Genomic DNA, 26,115 nt, shown 5'->3' on the forward strand with positions numbered 1-26,115 from the left:
CGACCGGCCCCGCCCCCCAACAACACCGCGCCCTACTGGCTAGCTTCCCCCTCGCCGCACCTCCCTCAGCAAGCGCGGTTCGCATTGGCTACGGAGAGGGAAGGGGCGTGGCTCGGGCCATTTGAGGGCGGCGGGGTGCAGAGCGCGGAAGTAGCGGTGCTGGCGCTGCCGCGGGGTGGCCGTTAGCGCCCGGCGGCGGCTGGTAGCGGGCGGGTACGTGCAGTAACGCGTGGCGGGAGGTTCTGGGCGTTCTGCCGAGTTTTGGTCCCCTCAGGACATGAGGCTCGTAAGCCTGGCAGCGCCTGGGCCCTCCTGGGGCGGCTTCCCGCGGGCGTGGGGCCGCTCTCTCCGGCGGGAGAAGGGGTGCGAGGTGCCTCCACACGCCGCCCCTTCCACCCCCGGCTTTATTTAAGCGGGGTTTTTCCTGAGGCGGCGGCGGGTCCCGGCTGGGCGGCTGTGCCTCCGCCTGCTGGCGGGGAGCGGGGTGGCACCGGAGGGATGGCTGGCCTTCAGCTGGGCCGGTAGCAGCGGCGGGGCCTCTGCCGTGCTGCCCCGCGGCGGCCCGCTCCTCCGGGCTGTGCTTCGGCGGTAACCGTGGTCCAGGGGATGGTAACATCCGAAATAGTGAGCATCCAAAGCCAGCGTTTAAAGGTTGGGGTTTTTTGTAGGTTGTAAGTGTCCCACTGGACGTACGGAGATCAGCCATCGTGATCCCATGGCCCTTACTGCTGTCTCCTGCTGCCCCGGCTAGGACGCAGGGGTAACCGAACTGTTACTTTTCCTAAACGAAACCTTACAGAGTAACTTGATGAGCGAGCTCTCCGGGGACCAAGACTCTGTGCGCTGCCATCTGTTTTCAGCTAGCTGATGTTGGCGGCTGCAGCGGTATTTTGCGGCCCGGTAAGAGCTTTGTGTGGCTGTCCTCTCAAAGCAGGCACTGGGAGCTGCAGGGCTCTCGGCGGCGGGGTGCGGGATCACTTTGCTCCTGCTGCGGTGCGTGGGCAGGGCGTTACTTGTATACAAAGACTTTCTTAAAGGGAACTTGAAAAGCTGTGAAAATATGATGTATAGTCAGTTTGCTTTCATTGGTTTAAGTGTAATCACAAAAAATTGTGTCTTCTAGAAAGTCTTAAGTTACTTTTGCTTTGGTGATGGCCCACTGAATGTAGATGATGGCATAATATTTTCTTCAGAGCGTTTATGAGTCTAGCTTATTATAGCTTTGCCTACTTAGTTTACACTACTTCTGCCAGTGTAAAAACCAACAGAAACAATCCCGCTGGTGGTGGTTGGAATTCAGTCAGCCGCGTGGAAAGGCTGAGCACCTCAGTGGTGTTTTTTTCTGGCTGTTGATCAAGACTATAGTAGGTATTAGCACTAGAATATTTCACTGAAACAAGACTGGAGACTGGGAAGTAGATGTTGTCTTCCTTACTACAACTGTACTTTTGTAGTTGGTAGAACCTTAAATTAATCAGACCTCAGGAGATTAGATGCTACTCTGAAAAATGGAGTGCTGTGCATAGCCCTTGGAGATTTTTTGCGTCCTGAAAGTATCAGAAAGTTGTAATGTACACTAGGCTATTTATACTTCTGTGAGTTTGTTGATGTGCAGATCTCCTGCTGGTCTCTTTTATCTTGCTCTAGCTATTATTAGGTTTACTTCTGAACAGATACAGATATCTTAAAGCTGGCTTTTATTCAGGCTTTCATGACACTTAAAAGCTGAACCTACATCAGGAAAAAAATTCCAAGAGCAGTAACCCTTGAGATGCTTAAGTAATTCCTTTCTTGTTTGTAATGTATAACTCCTTGGGCAGTTCAAAATGCTTTTATTTCCCTAATTTTTTTCCAAGTAGCTTTTACTCTCTTCTGTACAATTCTGTTGACTGGAGACTAGCTAAGGTAAATGAGACAAGATGACATAACTGTTATCATACTACAACTATGACTTGAATAAACTGTTTCTTAGGGTTAGTGCATCTGTTAATAATCCTTGATATCTTTTTCTGCCAACACCTGTGAAGCCTTAAAATTAACAGCTTAAGCAAAAGGGCCTAGTGTACATTTGGATTGCTTCATAATGCAGAGGTGACTGGAAGAAACGTGCTTTGTCAGCCTAGAATGATATCTCAAGTATCTCTTTTTGAGGTGCAAGGGATGCATCTTTTTGAGTTTAGCATCTTTGGTATCTATTTCTGGTTCTCACAGCTGTGCTTTGAGCATAATGTGCGAGCATCTGTTAGCAGCATCTGCTATCAGAGATAATTAGGATGGGTCACTTGTTTCTTAGTTTGATTGCATTTCCAGCCTTCTCCTGCTTATTTTCCTCTAAACATACCCTCCCTCTTGAGGCAACATATTACTTCAGAGATATTGTGTTAATGTTTAAGGCTGTTAAAAAAATTTCAGTCTTTCTGAATTTACTAATCCTGTATTTCTATAAATCTGTTTATTGTAGTAACTACCTTCCAAGTTTGAAGAGTATTATCCTAACTTACATTCAGTGATACATGGATAGTGTTTAGTGCTTTATATTCCTTTTCTAAGTAGCTTTTGGAAGCTTAAAATCTTATCAAGAAACTGTCCCTTTTTCTTCATTCCATCTCATTTTCCCTGAGAAGTGTTATTTATCCACAGAACTACTGGGTTTTTTTGTAAGGAGATCCATATTCAGGACTTCTTGGTTTAGACAACAAAACAATTCTGATCAGAAAATTTTTTTCTCTCCATTCTGTTATTTTGTAGCAAGCCTATAGAAAACACTTCAAAGTTTATCCTGGAAGGTGAACTTTATTAAATAGCAGCATCTTCAGTAGAAAAGAGAGAAAGCCTTTTGTTGGACATCTGAGCAAAATCCACAGGATCACTATGCATGTGTTGTGTAGAGATGTAGAAATACACACAACGCGTGTGTCCTGATGTAATAGAAAATTAATTTTCATTTCTTAGAATGGTAGTTTGAAACTTGTTCTGCCACATTGAATATAACATGGCTTGAGATGCTAAAAATCATTTGAATTTAGGTAGTCTGTAAAGCTAGTTTGTCTTTCTCTGCTCTCTTTCTGCAACTGGAGTGAGGTTTTTATGTACTTTTAGGTACTTTGGACAGGAGTAGTAAAACTCATCCTCTTATTCCTTACAGCACTTCAGAAGATAAGTTACCTTGGCCGCAAGAAGCCTAATTCCTTTTTTTAGTTTGTCACATTTAGGCTAGCCTAAAAGAATGTTGGGCAAGTTCTGTGCTCTAATTAGCACAGCGTTTTATTAATATGTGGTGACTGTTCTTTGCTGTTTGTCTTCAATATTGTTTAATCTCCAAACTTTCTTGACTTTCAGCCCAGGCATAGATCCAGGTAGACTCCATGTCTTCTGAAGTGAATAGTATGTAACAGAAATGTTGCTATGAAGCAGTATATGGGGAAACTGAATCTTTGGATATTAGGCATATAATATCAAATTAAACAAAAATCCCTCAGCAACTTCTTGTTCACTTCTTTGTCACGTTTTTGTATTATGATAGGATTCTTGTTCAGTCTTGAATCATGTGTTCAACTTTTCCAGTTCCTAGTCCTTCCTATTTAATTCCCAGGCAGTGTCTTCTCAGCCTCTTCTCTTATTCCTCATGCTCTGCCACACTTTGTATTTTGCTTTCTGAAAAGCTGAGAGGGAAGAGATGTATTCATCTGCTTTTTCCTTGTTTTGAGGGGTACTTTAGTTCTCCAAATATCTTTCCTCATATGATAATATTGAGTGGCAAAGTTGTTTTCTTTTATTGACTTTCAGGTTGAAAGTTATGTGTTTAGAACAAGGATATGTTATTTCAAAATCTTAGATATATGGCAGAGACATTACACCATCATAATAAAGGCTCATAGGAAAACCAAATGTGTTATTAACAATGTAGAGAACCCAAGACTGAAAGCTGAACTCATTTCTTTCCTCTTGGATATAGCAGTGTCATATCCTTGCTGTGGGTGCACAGACCCTTGAGAGGTGGCGAGGCCACTGTTCCTATCTGCCTGGTCATTCCCGATGGGTATGTCCCCATCTCCCTCCCTGGCTGGCAGCTGCAGCCTCTGAGTGGTGTAGCCCAAAGGTGTTAATACCAGCTGGGATGGGTGCAGAGCACAGTAGGACATATGGTGGTGCTGTTACAGCTACATTGGTACCACTGACAGCTTCCTGAAAGTTGGCATCTGATCACTTGCTTAAACTCTTCTGCTTAGTCTGCTTTGTGCTAGACATGGGAGTAGGAAGTTTGTTGGCTTTTGAAACAATGAGCCATATACCCTGTTGGCTCACCAGGATATTCTGTATTTCTTGTTGTTTCCAGCCATGTTTTTGGGCATTTTTTTTGTTCAGCCTGAGATCCTATTCACAGCAGCTGCTTTGAAGGATTGTTTGCATTCAGCTGTCTGCTTGTCCTGTGCTATTAATGTTTGACACTACTTTTGCAAAACAGTGATTCCTTCCAAGCATAAGTGCTCCTTATTAAAAACAAACAAAATAAGCACAAGCACACAAGTCTGGTTATGGTTTTTTGTCTCACGTTGCTCCATCCCATAACTGCTAACAAAAAAGCGTATTCTGAAATAGCATGACAATTCCTCTGTTAAGTGATCTTTCCTTGCTCTTCTCTCTATAGTACTGCTGTTATACCAGAGAAGTGGGAGAATTTCTCTCGAGGCATTTGGTTAATCGTCTTTTGAGGAAAAACACAAGGTTTCTAGATAAAAATCTAGAAGCTAAATGGATTCTTTGTCTTTAAGTATTTGTGCTCAGTTAGGTTATCATACCTATGAAAAAAACCAAACAAAACAAACACCCCTAGGGCTATCATGTGTTTGTTTGCAGTAATACATGCATTAGATAATCTTCCTCTGCACCATCCTCTGTATGTCTCTTGTCTCAGAACACAGGATCTTTGGGAAGTCCAGCAATTAGTACAAATAGAGTGCAACATATCCCAGCTCTGTTTTGGACAATCCTTATAACCACTGCAATAGAAATATAAAAAGAGGGGAAAAAACAAAAGATAAAACTGACTTTAACATAGCTATTCTTGTGAAAGACATCCCTTGGTACAGGTCAAAGTAAGCAAGTATGTACAAGTTTGTCTTACAGTGAGTTTGGGATGTAGCTTTTCAGTAAGGTCTGCCTTCAATACTGTAATCAAAAAACATGCTTAATTTAGAATGTGTAAGTGATGTAGAAGTGCCACATCTTATTATGGGAAGCAAATAAAAGAAACATTAACATAAGTCGCTTTAGATCCTGTAGGTTGCTGATGCTTAATGAAGGCACTTCCTACTGTAAACTGTTCAGTACCTCTTTATTCAAGGGACGATGGATGAAGCAAAAGCTTTAGAAGGACCTTGTGTAAGTGGAAATCTTGGCTTAAAATGTCCTGCTGCGGTTGCAAATTTTTGCAGTTACTGTTGTGATGTCAGTGTACTTTTTTAGGCTTTCTTTAAACAATGTCAGGAGGAACTGACTGAGCTGCTGTATAGTGTATTGTAAGGCATTCAGTTCGTTAGGCAAACCCAAACAAGGAAACATGACTTTTTCACATCTCCCTAGAGTTTGTTAATGAAAGAGTGGTAAAGGAGAAAAAGTACATCACTTTGATATAATGATACTCCTTAAAAAACAAACATCGTATGAAAATCTACTAAATGTGCTTATTTTATCATTGTTTAACACTTTGGATTATTCTAGCTTTTAAAAGACTTTTCTGGTAACCTATATCTAACCTCATATTCTTACATCTTTTAGTATAAATCCTTACAAATCATGTCAGAAGAGTCATCCTTCCCAAGGTGATTATTCGAAGGACTTTGAAGATCTGAATAGGTAAGAAACTTTCAGTAGTATAAATACAAATTAGTCTAAGGCTTTGAACATCCTGTGTGTTTAATGGAAAAATATTTGTAAGGCTATAGCAGGAATATACGTTAATTTTAATATCATGTGGTGTTGTGGTTTAACCCCAGCTGGCATCTAAGCACCACACAGCTGCTTGCTCCCCACCCCCTGGTGGGATGAGGGAGAGAATAGGAAGAGTAAAAGTGAGAAAACTCGTGGGTTGAGATAAAGACAGTTTAATAGGGAAAGCAAAACAAGGAATTCGTTCACTATTTCCCATCGGCAGGCAGGTGTTCAGCCATCTCCAAGAAAGCAGGATTCCATCACATGTAATGGTTACTTGGGAAGACAAACACTGTCACTCTGAATGTCTCCTTCTTCCCCCAGCTTTATATGCTGAGCATGATGTCATATGGTATGGGATAGGCCTTTGGTCAGTTGGGGTCAGCTGTCCCAACTGTGTCCCCTCCCAGCTTCTTGTGCACCCCCAGCCCACTTGCTGGTGGGGTGAGAAGTGGAAAAGGCCTTGACTCTGTGTAAACACTGCTCAGCAGTAACGAAAACACCCCTGTCTTATCAATACTGTTTTCAGCACAAATCCAAACCATAGCCCCATACCAGCTACTGTGAAGAAAGTTAACTCTACCCCAGCCAAAACCAGCACGTCTGGTCATATAAATAGATAAAATATCGAAGAAAAACATCTCCTGCCTTGAAGCCTATCAAATTCTAGACTCTGCTCTTCAACATTGAATTCCAAAGCACTGTCTGTTACGGGTACCTGGCTACTGAGTTTAAGTCTGTGGCAAAAAGAGTAGATGTTTTTGTAATGATTTGAATTGACAACTTTTATGGTGTACAGGCTTGATTCTAGATACTTTATTTTTTGAAAAGTTTATTGTCCCATATTATGCTTTGTTTCGAGAGCAAACAGGGCTTTTTCTCTTGTTCTTTCTCAGAATGCACATGTGCAGATTTTATCTGTTCTAGAGTCATCCAGCGATTTTTGAGGCTTTTGTAATTAGTTACCTTTTCCTTTAATTTTTTTCTTTCTATTAGTGGTAAGGGAAACTTACTCTCCAGTAGAAACTAAATCTAGCTATATATAAGATGCTGAGTGCATAATCAAATTGCCTGGAAATTACTATTTTTCTAACTTTCTGGTTTTCATAGTTTATACTTGTAAAAATAAGCTTGAAGAGAAGTTCTCAAGAGTTTTACATCTAACTCAGCTCAAGCTATGGTTGAGTAAGTTTCATGTTATTAATTTGTTATTCATACAGTTTAGAAAAATGTTGGAATGGGATTAGGTGATGTGGTCCTCTAAGAACCTTTGTAATACTGACTCATGTAGGAAGGTAAGTGAGGCTTTTTTAACGAACTACTGGGGAGTTATTTAAAAGAATGAGATGCACAGCTTGACAGGAATATCATTGTACTGAGCACCAAACTGACTTGCATTTGGCCTAATTTTAACAGGTTGGCAACTTGCATTTGCAACTTGAACTCTCACCTGTGATATAAAGTATTTTTCTTTTGATTTTACATTTCTAAATAGGTTTTCTTGGCTTAGATTGTTATTCAAAATTTTAATTTAAATGTAAGAATAACCATATGAAATGAAATACCTGTCCATTTTTTACTATTACAAATAGTTATAACAAATAACTGTCAATTACTGCTGATTGTTTTCCAATCTGTAGAATAGGAATATAAATACACAGATATAAAAAGAGGAATGCAATATAAGGCTTTATTTCACCCATTCTGTCTTGTCTGTCTAGCAAAGATCTTGCAAGTGCTTACAATCCAAAGTATGAGAGTGGTTTTCAAAATAGCATACTTAAATATCAAGAGCAAAAGGACCTTACTAAGATATATATTCTCTTTAGCAATTTAACTGGCTAGGCCACAGATGTCTGATGTAGGTGGTGTGTTGGAGTAATCTCTCTTGCCAAAATGTTTTCTTGAAGTGCAACTAATGAGTTTGCCAGTTGTTTTAAATATTCTCATTTTGATTAAGTCTTTGAATTTGTAAGCTAAAAGAAAAGTTTCAATGCTAAAGAAGGTACTCTTCTAAAGAAGGCTAAATTATTTAACATCTCGTGTTGAAACATCGTGTCAGGCTTATGTGCCTTTTACCCTTCTAGGAAAGCACAAAATAGATTTCAAAAATCTCATTTTATTAGCCTGGTCTATATTTAGTGAAAGGATGCTTTATATCCCCATGAAATATGGAAAACTTACGTGGCAAGATAAATAGAGGAGAGAACTAGAGACGCTGGGAGGAACAGAAGGTGCAGAATAGCAAGAAAAGCAACTAGCTTCTAATGCAAAATGAGCTTGTATGAGTTGAGGGGAAGGGTCTTCTGCATCAGTTCAGTCTTGGTGAAACACATACATTCAATTAGCAGTGTTTCCTTACACTTAGTATTTTGAAAATGATGTCTGATTTACTTAAATCCCACCCATAAGCATGGAAGAAAAAATATTTTGCATGAACTGGCCTTTTATTTTTAACTTGGAGAAGAGTGCATTCAAAACATGTTTTCTTCTTAGCTTTGAAGAGCTATTTGGGCAGCAATATGAGCATTCGACAGGGTAAGAAGATTAGTATGAGATACTGGTACTCCTAAAAAGGTAAGAATTGTAACTAGCTCCTATTCCTTCTTAGACCATGCGCTTTTGTGTATAGTTGACAGACAAGTTCATAATATCCCTCAGTGTCCCTTCAAGGTCTAGTGGTAGCCTTAAATCATTACAGACGAATCATAACTCTTTGGTTATCTTCAGGAGGTACCACTCTTTGGTGGATCTGGGATACATGTTGAGGCTTGAATTGCTGAATGATGCTCATAAAAATTGTGGTGTAGATTATTGAATAAGCATGTTTCTGCTTTGTGGCCTCTGAAAGCTGATGGAAAGATTCATTCTTAGTGCAGCAAAAAGGCAGGCATGGCCAGTAGGATAGAGAGTACTGTGTCCCAGGGAAAGCTGGCAGGTATATCCCGGTATAGTGGCACACTTGGGAACATGAGTTGCATTTGAATATGCAGATGTAATCCAGCAAACTTATAAAATATGGGAGTATGGCAGAAGCCCATTACTGATGAGCTTGCATTACAGGCTACACTAGGATTAGGTGAAAAAGATCTCTGGTCTGGTTTTCTGCTGCAGCATTTTTGTGTATCACCAGGGGTTTCTTGGTTTCCCAGCAGACCAGGTAGGTGTTTATCACAGGCCATTACGCTGGAACTTCAGGGACGGCAGATACTTTAAGAATTTGTGTTGCTTACCACAGATTCCTGTGGTGGAGGGGAAAAAGGTTTTGACAATGAGACCTATATTTGCATTAGCTGTATGGGAAAATCTGCCTGATAAAAGGGGCCTGGGATAATAGAAAGAAGCTGAGTGTAGGAATGTGAGAAATGAGTTTAATCCCTAGTAGAACTCAATGGTAAAAATGCATAGGTACTTCCCTTCAGGGTAGAGAAGAATAGTTACGAAAGAGTTTTCTGTCACTATCTGAAGAAGTTGCTAATCTCATGATATCTAGGACAAGTTAATGAATGGTGTGAATGTTGTAGCATGTGGGAAGAGCTGTGTGAGGAATAATTGCTAATTGAATTGCAGATTCACTTATGATTTTACCTGTGCTCAGTCAGTGAGTTCTTTCAAGAAGGTACAAGAGGGATATTGCTTGTTTAACTACCTGTCTCTTTTGCACAGACAAATCAGTGAGCAATAGACCTGGAATTATATTCATTGCTTTAGTCTTCCTTTAAGACTGCTAAGATGATTAAGAAGTCTAATAATTCCGGAGAAATTTTTATCAAAACGTGACAATTACTGTTTTTCCTGGTGTCTTTTGCCTCTTAATTTGTTTTGAGAAGGGCATGCCAATAAAATTCTGTATATCCATGTTCAGCATTTGAAAAATTCAGCCAGTTATTGAAATGAGTAGAAGTGGAAATGAAATGAGCAGTGTGGATTATAATAGGCAGTAGATGGTCTGTATTACTACCACCTTGCACGAAAGCAAAATTCTGAAAGCTTTGCTTACAGTATCATCTTTTCTGGCAGTTGGTGGCTTTGTCTGGCACTGAGGCTGTAGAGCAGGCTGTGACAGCAGGTCTTGCTTCTCAGGGCTCGAGCTAATGAGTGTCCATTTTATTTGGGGTGGGGCTGTGAGATGTGATATGTGACTGGGAACTAGGAGCTAGAAGTGGTTCGTGTTTGAGAATTAGTGGTGTGAACATGCTACGCTCAGCTCAAGAGAGGAGAATGAACGCTTACCCACAAAAATCTCTTGAGTTAGGGAATGCAAAACATCCTGTGAGGAAGAACTGTGTGTATATTTTGCAGATCCAAAAGAATTGGAAGGTGGCTATATGTTGGAGATAAGAAAGTTCATTTCTGATGACTCCTACATTGGTGTCTCTCCAGTGTGGGTATCCTTTCAACATGGCTCTTAAAGTATTTAGGAAAGGTGTTCTGTAACACAGCTGAAAAACGTTGCAGTTTAGCTCTTAGTATCTGGCTATAGCAAAAAAAAAAGCAGTCTGGTGGCTTTCCCTAGTCTCTCACTGCCTTCCCTTGGAGTGAGACTTGAGTCCCAGCATCAAAATGGAAGAAAGTTCAGGAGAGAATGGGACAAAAATAATCCTCTGTGGGTTGGAATAGATGAATGGACTGTTCTCAGTAGATTAATTCCAAGAAGTCTGCAGCCAAGTTTAACCATGTTTCTTATGCCTTCTTGCATGTCTGTAACAAACTTCCTCAGGGGGGGAAAAAAAAGTGTGTGTAGGGGGAACCCCTTGCTTTGAAGAACTATTTTTATCATTTTTTCACAGTATTGTTAAATGGTAAAGTAATGAAGACTTGGTGATGTTCTATAGCTTTGCAGTCTGTGCTGTTGCTTAATTGATTTTTCACTTGGTTGCAGGTGACTGCACCAGGGATGATTGCAGAGAGAAGCTATACCTGCATTTTTACCAACAGATGGAGAAAGAATGAGATGCCTTCTGACTGTTGTTGTTGCTATCAGCAAGGAGCAAAAGTAGGTTTCTATTAAGATTTTTCCAGCTAATTCTATTACAGAGATGGTAATTACATGGGTAAGTGTAACCCAGTTAAGAAATGTGACCCTGCAAATATGTAGATAATGTTTGAAGATCATGCCTATTTAATGTTTCTGGATCTCCTTAATACTTCTAGTTAGTCCTAAAATTTCCTATGCATCTCCCAGGCACAAGTATGACAGCCATGAGGGACCTGTCTAGGTTCCTAAAAAAAAAAATTGACTTGAGAATTAAGTCTGCTCTTAATCCCATCATAACTTCTGTTTTCTGTTTTAAAGGTCACCTTGTAGCATTTGGTTGGATTTTGTGATCTCTTAATCTAGATATACTAAAAGTAGTTTCAGATACTATTTTTGCCTGAGTAATCTTTGCAGGTTTTGATGCATGTCAGATACCTTTCTAATTTGAAAGATTCCTTTCACAGTTGCTAACAGAAGGAAAGATGGAAGTTGGCTATATAAAAAAAGACTTTCAAGTGCACAGAACTTTGTTTCGTCTAGTCTCTAGTTCTCAGTACTTGAAGCAAAACTAGAACACTTTGGAAAAATGAATTCTTAGAGCAACATTCTCTTAAATAGAAGACAAACTTCTATCACAAGTGTGTCTAATCCTGGAAAAGTGTTCGTTTTCATTATGTTGCTGTTCATCTTCTGGAGGTGAGCTGGGTCAACTTGAATCCGGAGATCTTAACTACTCAAATACACAAAATTCATTCTTGTAAAAAGACTATCTAGAGAACTGGACATCTAAACTGTAGCTCCTTTGAATTCCTTATTGTTGCTTTGATACTAACTTTCATTTTTCTCTTCCTCCCCGAAGTGTTTTATACCAAATTTGTTACAGGTATCACTCTCCTATGTATTTAATCCATTTGAAACTTATAGGAAACATGGACCATATATTCTGCCTTCACACATCTTCTAATAACAGAATGAACAAAATTATTTTAAGCTGAGACAGTTGCTTTTCTTTGTATTGAATTCTGATACTGTAAATGCAATATTTAATTCTCTCCTTCCTCACTGACCTCTGTTATTTGACATATCCCCTTCTGATACTAAAATATGATTGGGAATACACCAGAGATTTTCTGTTTCAGTTCATGAAGTGTTGCGGAAGTGCAGTGGTACATAATCTCTTAGAGACTTAAAATCTAGATAGGAGGAACTACAACTGCTGCAGCTGGGTTGGTTTATGTGCCTGAAATGCAGAGATCATGCGGGATAATCAGAACAGGTTATAAATTGACTTCTAATTTTTTGAAACAACTGAAAATAATTGAATCTGGCAAATCAATTTGTTTTCAGTTGTTTTAAGCCCAAATATGTTGCTTTAATATGTAAATGAAACACTTAGAACTGTTTAAAAAAAAAAGTAGCTGTACTACAGTATATGAAAAATGAGCCATAGTTCTTGCTTGACTGTCTACTGTCCCATTGGTAATTTCAGGATCAGTGTTAGCAAGCTTTTTTGTTGGTGAAGCAAATGGAGCTTGTGACTTTCATGTCTCCATATTGCTTTCAGTAAGAAACATGATCTTCCAAGTCTAAAAGACTAAAATGAAGATATCAGTAAAATTCTTAAAGGATAATGTTTAGCATCATCAACATATGGAAGTCTTAACTTTTGTGCCCTCTATCTTCAGTATTTTTTTCAAAAAACAGGCTACTAACAAAATTATACTAATGCCAGTGCAATAGTTCATAATAGACTGTATTCTTTTCAGTTGAATATTTCCTAGTATACTAGGATGATGAGATGTAATCAAATGCTAAATATAAATTTCAATAATTAGTGTATTTCACTCTTAAATCTAGCACTAAAACATGATCAAGCAGGAATCACTAACTAAAAAACTTCCTTTTATGTATATTACAGCTTCCTACTATACTTTGACAAATACTTCCAAATTTTTTTCCGCATGGCTTAAAATAGAGATCACCGTTACACTTTCTACAATATCAGGAAGTATCTGATCAAAGAACATGCTTTTGTGGGATTTTTTTTTTTACACCTCACAACACTGGACTTGATACTTGTGGCTTCTGGCACATACAAGGTGGTGACAACAGCACAGCAGTGGGAAACAATGACACAGACTTTTATTTGTATATAACCAACTTCTTTCTTCAGGGGAATATGTGAGAGTTACAGGGAATCGGTTACAAGAACCTGGTCTTATGTAAGATATAATTTCCTCCACAAGTCAGATCTCACACATGCACTCCAAAAAGTTAATGACAGGTTTGTATTCTTGAACAGCCCAATGTAGCACTTTCCTCTTGCACTGTAATCATGCTTCATTCTATCAAAAGAAAGTTTAGCTTGTTTGAGAGATGTCACTTAAAGTAGTCCCCATTCAGAACCGCAGTTTAAATTTCTTTCAGCCCATTAAAATCTTAAACTGTGAGTCATTGCACTTCTTGATGACAGAATTTGTCCTAGTTAAAATGAGACACCTTTGAAATAGTTCACTGAATTAATTTCCAATAATTCATAGTACATGGAGTGATTGAGTATCTGTCCTGGATTGCTGCTTAAATGGCATAAAATGCATGCAACAAACTGTCACATATAACAATTAATGATAGGAAGTTATACAGAAATTGCTGAATTAAAATTTTACTTTCTTGCATTGATTCTATGTAAATGAATCAAAACAAAACCCTTAAAGTTTTTATCTGTATTTGTTTCAGAACTTTTTATTGTAAATTTAAGAATTTTGCTGCTTGTATCAAGAACACGATAGTAAAAAGGCAGTTTCTCCTGGAGGGAAACTAATTGCCCTGTTCTCCAGTTAGGTAAAAAATATTCTGAAATCAAGAAGAAAAAAAAATCTGTACTAATCCTATTGTTTCAGGTGTAGGTGTTTATGAAAGTCTTTCTATGGAATTGGGAGTCTTTATCTCATTTTAGCTTTAGATCATGAATGACCAATAATGTTTTGACAGTGGGAAGGAGAAATTACAACTTTTCATTTATATTTCAAATGAAGTTCATATACTGGTGCTAAATCAAAACTAACCTCTGCAGCTACAGGAGGGCTATATCAGTATTGAACTGAAGGCTTTAAAAATCTCACTCGGTTATATTGCACAGACTTAACATCTATATTTTTCTATCTTTTTGTAAATGTGTGAAGTAGATGAAAACACAAGCTTGATAAAGCCAGCTATCTCTTCTCTGTAGTGCATCATAACATGCCTGTGGAGGATGCACTGGCTCTTCTAGTTAAAGCTTTTGGTAATATGTTTCCTGAGTGTGAGCAGCAGGAGTGTACCAGGGTTTCACATGAGGCAGCTGATCTGGTAGATGACTGCCTAGCCTGGGAGCCACAGGATGTACAGCGTGCTTCTGGGCATTAGATATCGTTCTGTTAAGTGCAGGGAAACACTTGGATTGGGTGGAGCTGAACTCAGTAAGTGACTATGGAAAGACCAGAAAAGATACGATTGAGGGTATTAATATTTTTTCCCATTGAAATACAACTTCAAGCATCTTTTAAATCTGATATAAATAAGCTTGGGTACATTCCACATAATCTGTAAATAAATTATAGGCACTAGAGGTCAATGCCAGTGTGTATGTTAATGGGCACGTGCATCCTGAAGTAGGGTATGTATATCCTTCACAGAACTGGACATGTTATAAGGACATATACACAAGTCCCCTAATGGACAATTGCTCTCTCACAAGTTATCGTTGCAAAGTGAGTATTTGATCATCTGCTACTGCCATTGAGTATTTAAGTTTTAATAACACTGTACACTTAAATGCATTTAAGTTAGTGATATCCATCAGTCTGTTAAGCAGAATGCAACTCTTGGTTTAACCAAATGCGGTAATATAACGGTGTATAAACTTATTTTAATTAAAGTTTAAAATTCAGCAGAACATCTGTAAAAAAAAAAAATAGCCACATATAGAAATTATAGACTTGGAATATCTATGCCATTTTGATCTTGGGAGCTACTCTATGGAAAATTCTTGGATCCCCTTGTCATAAGAGGACAGTGAGATTCTTGCAAGCTTCTACTTGTGCTCTTAATGTCTTTTGAAGAATTGCCTACCACTTTTGTTCATTTAAACTGAGCCTTGTTGAACAAACTGATCCTTCAACTGAAGTTGAAGACACAATGTGTCATGAGGGTGCAAGGTCGTGTACGAGCATTGCCACCCATACCTTAAGTAAACCTCCACCTCTTCCACTGCCAAGCAGGATTGCTCTCTTAGGCCAGTCACCCCTTCCTCAGGTTAAACCTTCATTTGGGGGATAGACTGTCAGGGGCTCTTCTTCCAATACTATTTCAGTTTTGTATTTCAAAGTAATTGATTCTGTTTTCATGACTGACTTGATCACTTGCCAGAGTACATTTATTCATAAAAGCAGAACAAAACATAGTAGATACTATGCGATCTACAATCAAGTAGATGGGTGGGATGTGGAAAAATCTGAACTTGCAAATATTTGGCAGTGATCAAATAATAGTTGAAAGACTGGAACTCAGCCATGCTATTTTCAGAGCAAACTTTGTGAAAGAATAGGAGAGTAGGGGAGTATACTATTCTTTATCTAAAAATGAATTTGTTCTAACATTATAAAAGCATAAGAATATAAAGCTCATCTTTCATGTCCTTAGTCTGAAATCAGATTCAACTACTGTCCTTGCATCTGTTTGAAGTTGGTATGGGTTGAGGTGAACACCTGGCTATTTTAGAAAGGCTTTTTTTCCTCCCCTGTTGTGAACTTTTCCCATTCTACAAAGCTTTCTTTTTTAGTTACCAAGTTGGTTGCAATTCTTTTGAGTTACTGAAGCTCATTGAAAACCAAAAGGGCAGCAGAAACGGCGAGGGCGGTTCAGGTTTAAACGTGAATATTCTTGGATGCATAGGATTAGAGCGTGGTGCTTTGTTGTAAATTAAATACTGCTTTAATGATTGAAATAAATAGGGAAGTCAGCAAAAATTATTGATATCTGCTTAACTGGATTATTTTCTTTTATTAAATAGTAGCGTAAAAAGAAACCACATGTACACTCTTGGCAGCTATCGATGTTAGTGCTGAGTCTGATTCCTTGGAATGAATACTAGGCACAAACTGTATCAAAACTAGTGACCTACATTATGGTCATGGATTAAATCTTTGCTTAGAACCAGCCTCAGATGACATCTAATATGTTTGTCATGACAGAATCACTCGGAAATAAAACCTGGCTTTAATTTTCCATACCAATTGTACTTCATTTGTCAGTTTGTATTTTAACTTGTGTGTGCAGGCTAACATTAATATCAGGGAGAGTTTTACTTTGTAGTGTGCTCATGCTAAGATTGGTAACGCTGCAGGTCAGTGTGCTCTGTTAAATACGTACGGGAAGGTTATACTGCTAGCTCAGTGGTTGTACGTCTTTGAAAGTAGGGCACTATGAATGATAAAGGCTAAGGCATTTGTAGCTGTTGGTGTGTGGTGTCACTGCTTTGTCTGCAGTGCTTGTTTCTATATGTTTCTGTACTTGTTTTCAGATAGGTAAGTGGCACTTCTTAAGCCTAGTGTTTTTAGACATGGTTAAGAGAGTGTCCTGTGCAAACAAAAGCAGATTTTACTGTTTGTTTTAAAACAGTTGACAATAAAAAACAAAAACCATTTCCAAACAAGACTGTCAGATGCAAATGATATTCTTCCACCTCTTCTTTTAGCACCTACTAAAGGATTTGGACTTCTGGGATGTTCTTGACATCAACCTGCAAAATGGCCACTGCTTGGAGGGACACCTGGCCTTTTGCCAATGCCAGGTGAGAGTGACAAAGCTCTGTAGCTGTTTAGTTTAATAACTGCAAATCACTTCTAGTTAAAACCTTCCCAGTGCTGACAACTGTACATCTATTCTAGCAGAACTTTATTTCATTTAAATAATGAAAACAATGGCCATATTTCTTCAAGTGAGTCTTGGCCTAAAGGATACTGTTGCTATATTGAATAATTAGATACTGCTTTCTAAAGCATACAAGTGTAGTGGGTTTCTTTGGCTTTTTCATAATAACTGGGGTGCTTACCACATAGATGCCTGTGTGGTGGTTACTGTTGCCATCCAAGCAAAATGAAATGTTATTCGCAGTAGAAATACAATAATGTAATTAGAGTATTTAGAATTTAAAATAGGTAGGAAAACTTATTAGATATTGCTGTAGATGTAAAATAAAAATAGTGCATACTTCCTGATTTAAATATTTTTTTTATTGGGAGAGAGAAAGAAGGCCTGATTTCTAAGACAACTGGAGAAACAAATGAAAGCTAAACTGGAAATAACTAATTTTCTCACATCACCATTTTAAAGTGCTCATTTTAAACTCTTCCAGGGTGGAAAAAAAAATCATTTTCTGGATCCCCATAGTTTACTGAGAGTAGACTTGAAAAGGTAAATCACATGCAGTTTGAAGTAGTTAATGACTCTAGCTAAGCAGTCATGTGCCCTGCTTGCAGGGTTGCAGACCTTGAGAGGGAAATACCTTCTGGCCTGTAGGAAGGCTAGCTAGCTTTTCTGTAGGGCTTTGCCTTTGTTTTCGTAGACATGTAGAGGGGTGGGGGGAAGAAAATGAGATACTGAAAACAATTTTCTTCACTAATTTAAAAGGGGATTAGACCCATGATGACCTATATGTCTTGCAAGCAATGGCTTCTGGTAATCTAGTGACAGTGCCTGCCGGAGCTGCTTTCTGTACTTGCGAGCTTCGTGGTGTTGGTCAGTAAGTTGTCTGTTGTGTTAGAACAGAGTTTTCGGGGCAGCCATGGTCACAAGGGGAGGGAGAGGAGGGAAGGGGCTTAGACTTAGCTTGAGCTTGTACGCAGTAGAAAGCCAGTGCTTAGAGAGGAGCCGACAAGTGACATTTCAGTGATTTGATTTGCAAGGAAAGGTGATGGTTGCTTTGAGTGTATTTTTCAGCCTTTTTTAAGGAGTGAAGCTTTTCCTTCTTGGTAGGAGTTACAGTAATAACCAAGCATGATGGTTAATGTGTGAGTAATTGGCAATCCCTGTATTTTAGACATATAAAATATAATATATAAAAATATACTGATGTGCTTCTCTAGTTGCAAAATGGAAGTGGGTGTTTTTACTGCTTATTAGGCATGCAGTGCTATGGAGTTATCTGAGCGTGTGCAGTAGCTGTGAGCTGATGTAATCTGAAAGGTGTTATCACAACTATAAAAGATTATTAGAGGAATTGTGTTTTTTCAAAGCTCTTCCTCTTGGCATGGGTTGATTCTTTCAAGGTTACAAAGAGGAGAACTTTTCTCTGTGTTCATTGTAGATAGAATAATAAGTAATTGCTTTAATTTGTAATAAAGATGATTTAGGAGGAAGATATGAGGAAGAAGTGTGTGGCCAATTCATATTGAAACACACTGCTTGGACAGGACTGGGAGTTGGTGAGCCATGCACCCATCAGTGGTAATACGGGTATACATGATTCTGCATCAGACACTAGGACAGGACAGACCTTTTCATTTTAACGATATTCTGCAGCACAATATCAGCTGGAGGAGTATGTTAGCTTTGCAGCAGGCCCTTGCCTGAAACCTGATTCAGGTAAGCAGGATACTTAAAAGGAATAGGATATTGGACTATATTTTGCATTGAAGTGAGAAGTTGCATGTTAGATTACCTATTTGAGGACATGGAATAATCAAAAGTTTATGGCAAAACATTGGGTTTGATAATACAGTAAAATGAAAAATTGAGATGGCAATTAGCCTTTCACCGATGGAAGAAGGGAACTGCTTTTTTAGATATAAGTAGATGTGAGGAGGGTGATGAGACACAGAAACTACAACTGTCTTACAGTATTTGTTGTATTTTGTCACAGCTATTCATGATAAACTGGTACAGCACCAATGGGGAGCTCGACTAAGAAGACACTACTGACACCATTGGCAATAGTGGAAGTCCTGTAACCACATATGCATCACACCTTCTGTCGCACTCCAGCCTATGAGAACTTCTGAAAAATTTAAGAAGGCTTTTCTATTAAAAAAATATTCATGAATGTCAGTGTTGTACCTTTTGTAATCTTAAATTAGAAGCTGCTACATAGTCACAAAATAGTTACCTGTTTTTCACAGTTGTCACCAATTTCACTTTGTGGTTCAACTTCATTTGACTATTCAAGTTAGAATGGGTGGGTCCAGTCAGACCTGGCTTTCAGTGCATGTTGGATCGGATGGATGGAATTTCTCTAAATTCATGGAAACCACTACAGAGAGATGAAGGTGAAAGGACTGACTTTAGCCTCAACCAGAATTGTTGGTGTTACTCACCTGATAACTAACAGCTCTGAAACAGTTTTATACTGATCTCTTGAATATTGAATTTGCTTGGGATTGGGGTTTTTGTATTTTCAACTGTTTGCACTTCCATTATAAGCTGAAGTTATAATAGTGGAAAAATTAAGGAAAATATTGAGATAATTGTAGTTAGAAAAGCAGTCAAGTAAATTAATGTGAGGAACCATCTTAATCTGTAGTTACATACAAGCCAATCAAATACCAGATTTAAAAAATATTTAACAGCCATTCTACTGAAATATCAAACATACTTGGATTTAATACATGCAAAATAAATGGTAGATGCTCTGCAAAAATAGTTAATATCAAGGTTAAATTATTGCTTGTAGATTGAACATAAAGAAACAACACCAGAAACACTGATCTTGAAACTTCATGTGGATTTTTTCCACCTTCGCAGACAGGCAGTTACTTTCATAGAGAAAATAGTTTAGATGTATATGAAACACATGTTAAGTTACTGAAAGTAACTTCTGTAATGCATTAAATGCATCATAGGTATTACTTGCAACTGTAATAGGCACAGTACTTTTTCAGAAGGGAGTAAAATTTTTAACTGATTGCAATGTCTTTAAAAGTCAGAAGTAGTTTTTACTTTATATATTTCTGGTATGGGTCTATGTATGACAGCTGCTTTTCATAATTGTAGGGGACAATTTCTGCTGATAGTGAACTGACTAATTTGTGTGCTTATCAGTATATTAATTAAATCTTTTTGTTCTTTTTGCAAGACAGGCTGTCTAATGCATTCACTGTGGATTGTGTAGTGGACCACTTTGCTGTCTAGAAGGTTACACAGTGACATCAGTATTGTGCTTTTCTGATAGTGCTTGCTTGATTTGCTCTATTGAAACTCGTTGTCAGATGAGTTTTTCAATATTGAATTTGTTCATTCTAGGAATTAAATCAATTCATAAATTTAATTGTGCCAAGAAGCAATACCAACTATAGATCTCAATGGAGCAAAATTTCCCTGCAGTGCAAACTGTGGAAAGTAGTCCTGTGCTTGAGAACTAAGTGGTGTCTTTTCTGCAAGGTCTGCCAACTTATTTTTATCTTGCAGCTTTTTTCATTCACTTAATGCATTAGCTAAAACCATTAGGAACTAGCTGTCAGCCTAAGAGTAAGTAATAATATAACATTATTTTTCAAGACTCTCTCTAATATCTGTTTTTAAAAACACAAGTATGACTTCTGTGGTAAGTGATAATCTAATGGTAGCGCCCTCTTTGGATAGCTAACTAGTCTTCAAAATGATTGCAGCCCACCTAACTCCTACCTAGGCATTTATTTGGCTGTTGATATTACAATGTCTGAAGGCTGCACGCACTTACAAATTACCCTGCTGGTGTCCATGTGAGATAGGAGATTGCATAGGCTTTCCCAGGGGAACCTGGAAGCTTGTTTCAGAACCTGGAATTGAACTAATTCTCTTGAGCCCCACAGTAGGTCCTTAATCACAAAATCATTCCCCACTTCCCCCAAAGAGATTAAATGTAATAACTTGTATTATTTAAGGGTTTTTCTTTTTTAACACTTGAGGCTGAGGTTTTGAGGTGAACTTTGCTAAGGAGTTACCTGTTATGGTGTAAAATCTCTCATTTTCAAAGGCAGGGAGCAGGAAGTTGCAGTGCTGCTCTGGCGCACACAGGGATTGATCAGGTCCTGCGGGCCCTGCAGCGGGCTCCAGCCATGAGTGGAGAGCTGGCACCTTGTACACCTGAGCCCTAATCCCTCTGTGTCACAGGGAAGGTGCTAAAACTAAATAGGCGAAGGGAATAAGGAGTGAAAGTTGTATGTACCTGCACTGTGAAGAACAGAGGTGTGTAAAAGAAAGTGAAAAGGGGTGTTACGTTGCCATTTTAGGAGTCAGCTTGAGCCTCTGGCTTCACATGTGAAAAGGAAGTTTAAGGGAGCTAACCAAGGCAAAACCAATTCACACCTGCATTTGGGTACAAGTGGGGCATTTCTGTGGATGTTTGCTTTTCAAGAGAATTAGGTTTAAGTTAGTAGCCTTACTGATGTGAAGTGAGAGAACAACAAAACCCAAAAGTTCTAAACTCAGCATGCCTGTGCACAAAGGGGATCATGTTTGAAACTTCACTTGTTTAAATACAGCAAAAAAAACCCAACAAACCAACCAACAACAAAAACAAACAAACAAAACCCTGAAACACAAAAACTGGAACCCAAGCCTTGTAGAACTTTCGTCAACTAATGAATTGTGAACTTCCAACTTTTTTCCTGAGAAAACTTCTGAGCAGCTTAGAGTAGTTTAGATACTTCTTTCATTGACCTGCTATTTGCACTCTTGGAAGTGGGTCTTAAACTCTATTACAGACAAATAAAAATGCTTGTTTCTCCTTCCGTGAGGTGTTTGCGTGAGGTATGCTCAATTTTAAATCGGTTAAAAAAGCCGATGGTCCTTAAACTTTCACAGTACTGGAGAGCGTGCAAGAACAGTGATGATGTATAGCACCATACAGGTGAGTAAAGGAGGAAAAAAAAAAAAGGCAAACTGAATCTTGACCAGGTAAATGTTTAAGTCCTACTGCATTTTAAAACAGCTGATACTGCTTGCCTTATGGAAGAAGCGGCTGGGTAGTTGAGGCACGGTGTAGGGGAGCCGGTCAATCTGTCAGTTACTGAACTGAAGCGGTGTGCTGGAGCCGGCTGCTGTGCAGGCGAAGCGCAGTCCCTCGGCAGGGGTCGGTGCCGTCAGCCCCCGCCAGACAGTGCAGCCGGGAGGGAAGGCGTCTCCTCAGCCCTGGAGTACAAGGGCTCCAGTGCAGAGTTAGGACACTGGTGGCGACAAGCGAAGGAGAGAGACTGAATTCCCTCTTAGCTGCTTTCACTGCTCATTTTTTAGTCACCTGTGAGTTGCTGGAGGTATCTCTGTTCTCCTCAGAGCTACCGGTTGTGCGCGGAGTGTGTGAAACAGCTGGCTCGCTGAGGCCAGGGGTGGAGGAGACAAACTTTAACAGTTGTCTGTCTCCTGGTCTTCAAAACTTCATATTACACCTGAGGATGGGAACAAATACGAAGCGTGGCTGGTGTCAGAGGCCCGGCCCGCAGGAGGTGTGTTGTGGACACCAGATCACTCTCAATGCATCCTTTGATCTATCTGCTGTTTATTTTCCGAACTGCTTAGTTGCGCAGTAGTCACTTGAGGCCTATGTCGTGTTTTACAAAGAAGAAAATGTATCAGATGAGATTTTTAACCAGAACCCTGCTCCAGTGATCAAGTAGAAAAAGGGAAGATAACTTTCATCTGTAGTTAAGGCTGACATATGGCCCAGAGTGCTTGAATTATTGAATGCTTTTCATATTGCCAGTACTACTGTTGATTTAGATGTCCTCAGGGCTCATGTGGTGATATATTTTAAAGGCACTGGATTTTTCATCTTGTGCTCTTACATCTTTAGCTGGATTTACTTTTCTGACAGAAAACTTGGATTTAAAGTATTTTTCAGACAAACACCAGTGCTACTCTGACCTGCTTTTGAACTTAAATGCTGTATCTGGAGTAAATGAAAACGTTGTTGTTAAGCTGTAGTCTTTCTGCAGAGATCTGGCAAAGTTTGAGTAACCAAGAGAAAGTGACTTCCTCATTTAAAAACGTGTATTTTGGGACATGTAACTTCTTTTTGCAATGTACCAACATCATGGCTGCATTTCAGTCTGATGCTTTCCCTCGTGCCATGCACCTAAGGCGACTGAGGCGGGAAGAGGAGCGGGAGGCTGCCCAGCTCCCCGGCTGGCGGCTGCGCTGCGCCTTGCTGGTCAGAGCTGCTGAGGCGGGGAAAACAGCTCTTGCTGCCAGCCTTCACCAAGACCTTGGGAACTGAACGCAAATCGTGGAGGGCAAAGAGGCGTCTGAAGCCGTTCTCCTGCCCGAGCAGATCAAAGTGCCGCAGGAGCAGCAAGAGCCCAGTAGCCGCTGCAGCCCAACCGAGGGAGAGGAAACAGTGCCCTTGCTTTGCCTTTTATTTCCATAGGCAAAACGAGCGTGGCATGCTCTCTGCCTACTGCAGACCAGGGACAAAAGTGCACTGCTCCCTTTGCCTGTGCTTTGTTTTATCGTGTTGCTTCACCAGCTGGCAGCCAGCGATGGGCAAGTGAGCCTCGTGCCAGGGGCAGGCAGCTCACCCTCTCCACCTGGCAGGGCTGCCTGCTGCTGGCAGCGCGTTGGGAGAAGGGCCCTGCTGCAGGTAAGAGCTTCTTCGTGATATGTTTGTCTAAAGTAATCTATAAACTGCAAAAGCAGGCTTCAATTACTGCAGTTTTGCTTGTGCACGTTGTTAAAAAGGCTGCATGTAAAAGCTGGGTGCGGTGGGCTTAGCTGTTTCCATGCCTTGTGGTGTCCAGGTGTGGTATGAATCCTGGGTGGGCTGTGAGGAAACCTGTCTGCTCAGTCCCTCTGAAGCACTCATGTGAGCTGTGGGATTGAGAAAGAAAGGTTACTGGTTTATGAAGGTGATTTCTAGTGTTCTCCAAATACAGAGCATGAGTACAGAGGCTGGGGGTTATGTACCTGACTATGATATGGTGGCAGTAAACTTTGGTCTTTGCAACAGCTGTGTTGAAAAATACAAATATTGATTGGCTTGTTAGTTGCTGAGTGATGAGTGCTGTTGCTTTAGTGTCTGACTGCATGATGATAAAAGCTTGATGATTAACTATTTTAATGTTTTTAGATACAGTTCTTTTAAGCATTTCCTAATTCTGTATTCTTTCTCAAACTGTTTTTTCATAGTTACACAAATACTTTGATACGTTTTTAGTTTGCTTTTTTTGTTTTAATGAGTTTTGCTAAAGATGAGAGTGCTGTGTGGATACCAGGCAAGAAGATGTTTCCTCTTGTGGTAACAAGTTATTTATGTGGTGCTTGGTTTTCCTTGGTCTGTGGGCTGAATAAATGGTGTGAGCCTGAAGCCCTTATCCTTTCTTTTGTGCTCATTTGTGTGTTGTAAACTTTCTAATGATGTTTGTAAAAGTACATATTTTATTGGGTATTTTCCTCTTTGGTACTTCTTCCTCATCATCCTTTTATAGTGTTTAATGGGGTGTAACACTGTTGGGGATATAAGTGGAACATGCAGAGGGAAGAAAATTTTCATTCTCAGGTCTGTTATGAATTAAATGATGTACAGTGTTGGCTTTACAGTACTTAAGCTACTTTGATGTCTTAGCAGCTTCTTAATATCCCTTCAGTGAGAACTAATCTTTCAGAAATGCTTGCTGCCAGATTCTGTCATTCTCTGTAATTATAATTCCTGATTTCCTGGGTAACTCTTAGACTCAAGTGTCAGTAACTGAGAACTGTTAAGTTCTGGTTGATTTAAGGTATGTAACCTGTGTTTAGTGCTCTTTTTATGTATTGGGGCCACATTTACAATGCTGAAGCTGCAATATCAAATATTTAGAAGATGCTGAACTGAGGTTCCAGTTCAGTCCTATCCCTGATGTGTATGACAGTTATGCTGTATTCCTTAGTTATGGCTATATTCTGTTGTCTTTGATTATTGTTCAGTTATTTGTGCAGGATGTTTGTCTCGATATATCTGGGGTGTTTTAAAATCAAAGCCACCTTATGTAATAGAGGCAGAGGGTGTTGCAGAAGTTAGAAGGCTCCTCATAGATAAAAGTCGGCAACAGACTCTAATCCTCTAAGGCTGTGCTAAGCCTGAGAGCTAAGAGATCACAAAAATCATGATGCTCTTCCTGAAGTTTCTTGCCTGTCACAGCTTTTCCATGTAACTTTAGGCAAACCATGTAAAAAGTGTCTGCAACTGGGTCCTGTTTGTGTAAGGATTTCTTTGAGTACTCAATTTGGTATGCTGGCAATGGGGACCCCAAATCCTCTGACTCTTTTGACCTCAGTGACAAGGGGCAAACGTCAGAGAAAAGTCAGAGGAAACAGGAGGCTGCGTGCAGTGTGTGCTAAATGCTGGGCAGTAACTGAAGGCACTCCCTTAGTTATACACCCTATAGTAAAAAAAACCCTGATGATAAGTAAAATGATGCATTGCTCCTTATCAAACAGGTAGTCACTCAATTAGAGCAGCAGTGTGTCTTTATTTAAATATGCAATCTTGTAATTGGAGAGTGTGCCATACCGCACGTGGGTGTTGGAGAAGCCTCATGGTGGACCAACACCTTCAACTCAGACATGTCCTAACACCTGAACACCGTTCTGCATCCATAAAGCTTTGTGAGGCTTCCCAGGGTATGAAAAGCAAACAGAAGCATCATTGTATTGCTTTACTTTATTTAGTAGCAGTATTACTTTACTGTATTGCTTTACTTTATTTAGTAGCAATTTTCTATGCAGTTCAGTGCAAACCAGCTATGAAACGCTTTAGTAACATCTGCTTGGGGGTTTTCTCTCTGACTTTTGGAGGGAAGAGTGCTAGATTGTGTAATTTGTGTGAAGTAATTAGATGTGTTGAAGCAAGACGCATAATACAAATGGGATGAATGGAAGTAGAAACTCTTCTTGGAAATGTATCTGCTGCCTCTTGTGAGCTCCACTGAAACTGCAACAGCAGATAACTCGTTTCTCATGGAAGCTGTGAGGTTTCAGTCCTCTTCATCTTTCCCTGTAAGCATTTAGGCTCTTGGGTTAAATCTTACTGAAATTTCTGCTACTGACAACTGTGTGGAAAGGTCAGGTGCAGAGAGAGGCTGTGGGCAGGATGAGTGGTTTGTCAAGCCAAGCACAGCCTGTGTGCTGTAGACTGAGCACTTCTAAGTGACAGAAACCCTTTTTCTGGTGAAACTTTCAAACAGCGAAGCAGCAAGGTAGTAAATAACAAAGACTTTGTT

The 26,115-nt window shown here is 39.5% G+C and overlaps 1 long non-coding RNA gene across 4 annotated transcripts; it reads left to right on the top strand.

Annotated features, from left to right (window-relative positions):
* Window positions 1-115: 115 nt before the first annotated feature.
* Window positions 116-21,654, top strand: LOC148051018 (uncharacterized). 4 transcript variants are annotated; one of them, XR_015700635.1, is made up of 9 exons: window positions 116-213; window positions 669-900; window positions 5,779-5,856; window positions 8,428-8,508; window positions 10,814-10,927; window positions 16,644-16,739; window positions 17,304-17,362; window positions 18,292-18,532; window positions 18,810-21,654. It is a non-coding gene; the product is annotated as an uncharacterized LOC148051018 (long non-coding RNA). The 4 variants fall into 4 exon arrangements; XR_015700634.1 differs by lacking the exon at window positions 17,304-17,362; XR_015700633.1 differs by lacking the exons at window positions 17,304-17,362; window positions 18,292-18,532.
* The last annotated feature ends 4,461 nt before the right edge of the window (window positions 21,655-26,115 follow it).

The sequence above is a fragment of the Nipponia nippon genome, unplaced genomic scaffold (genome assembly GCF_047370975.1).
Source record: "Nipponia nippon isolate SJK-2023a ecotype South Korea unplaced genomic scaffold, ASM4737097v1 scaffold_7, whole genome shotgun sequence".
Classification (NCBI taxonomy): Eukaryota; Metazoa; Chordata; class Aves; order Pelecaniformes; family Threskiornithidae; genus Nipponia; species Nipponia nippon.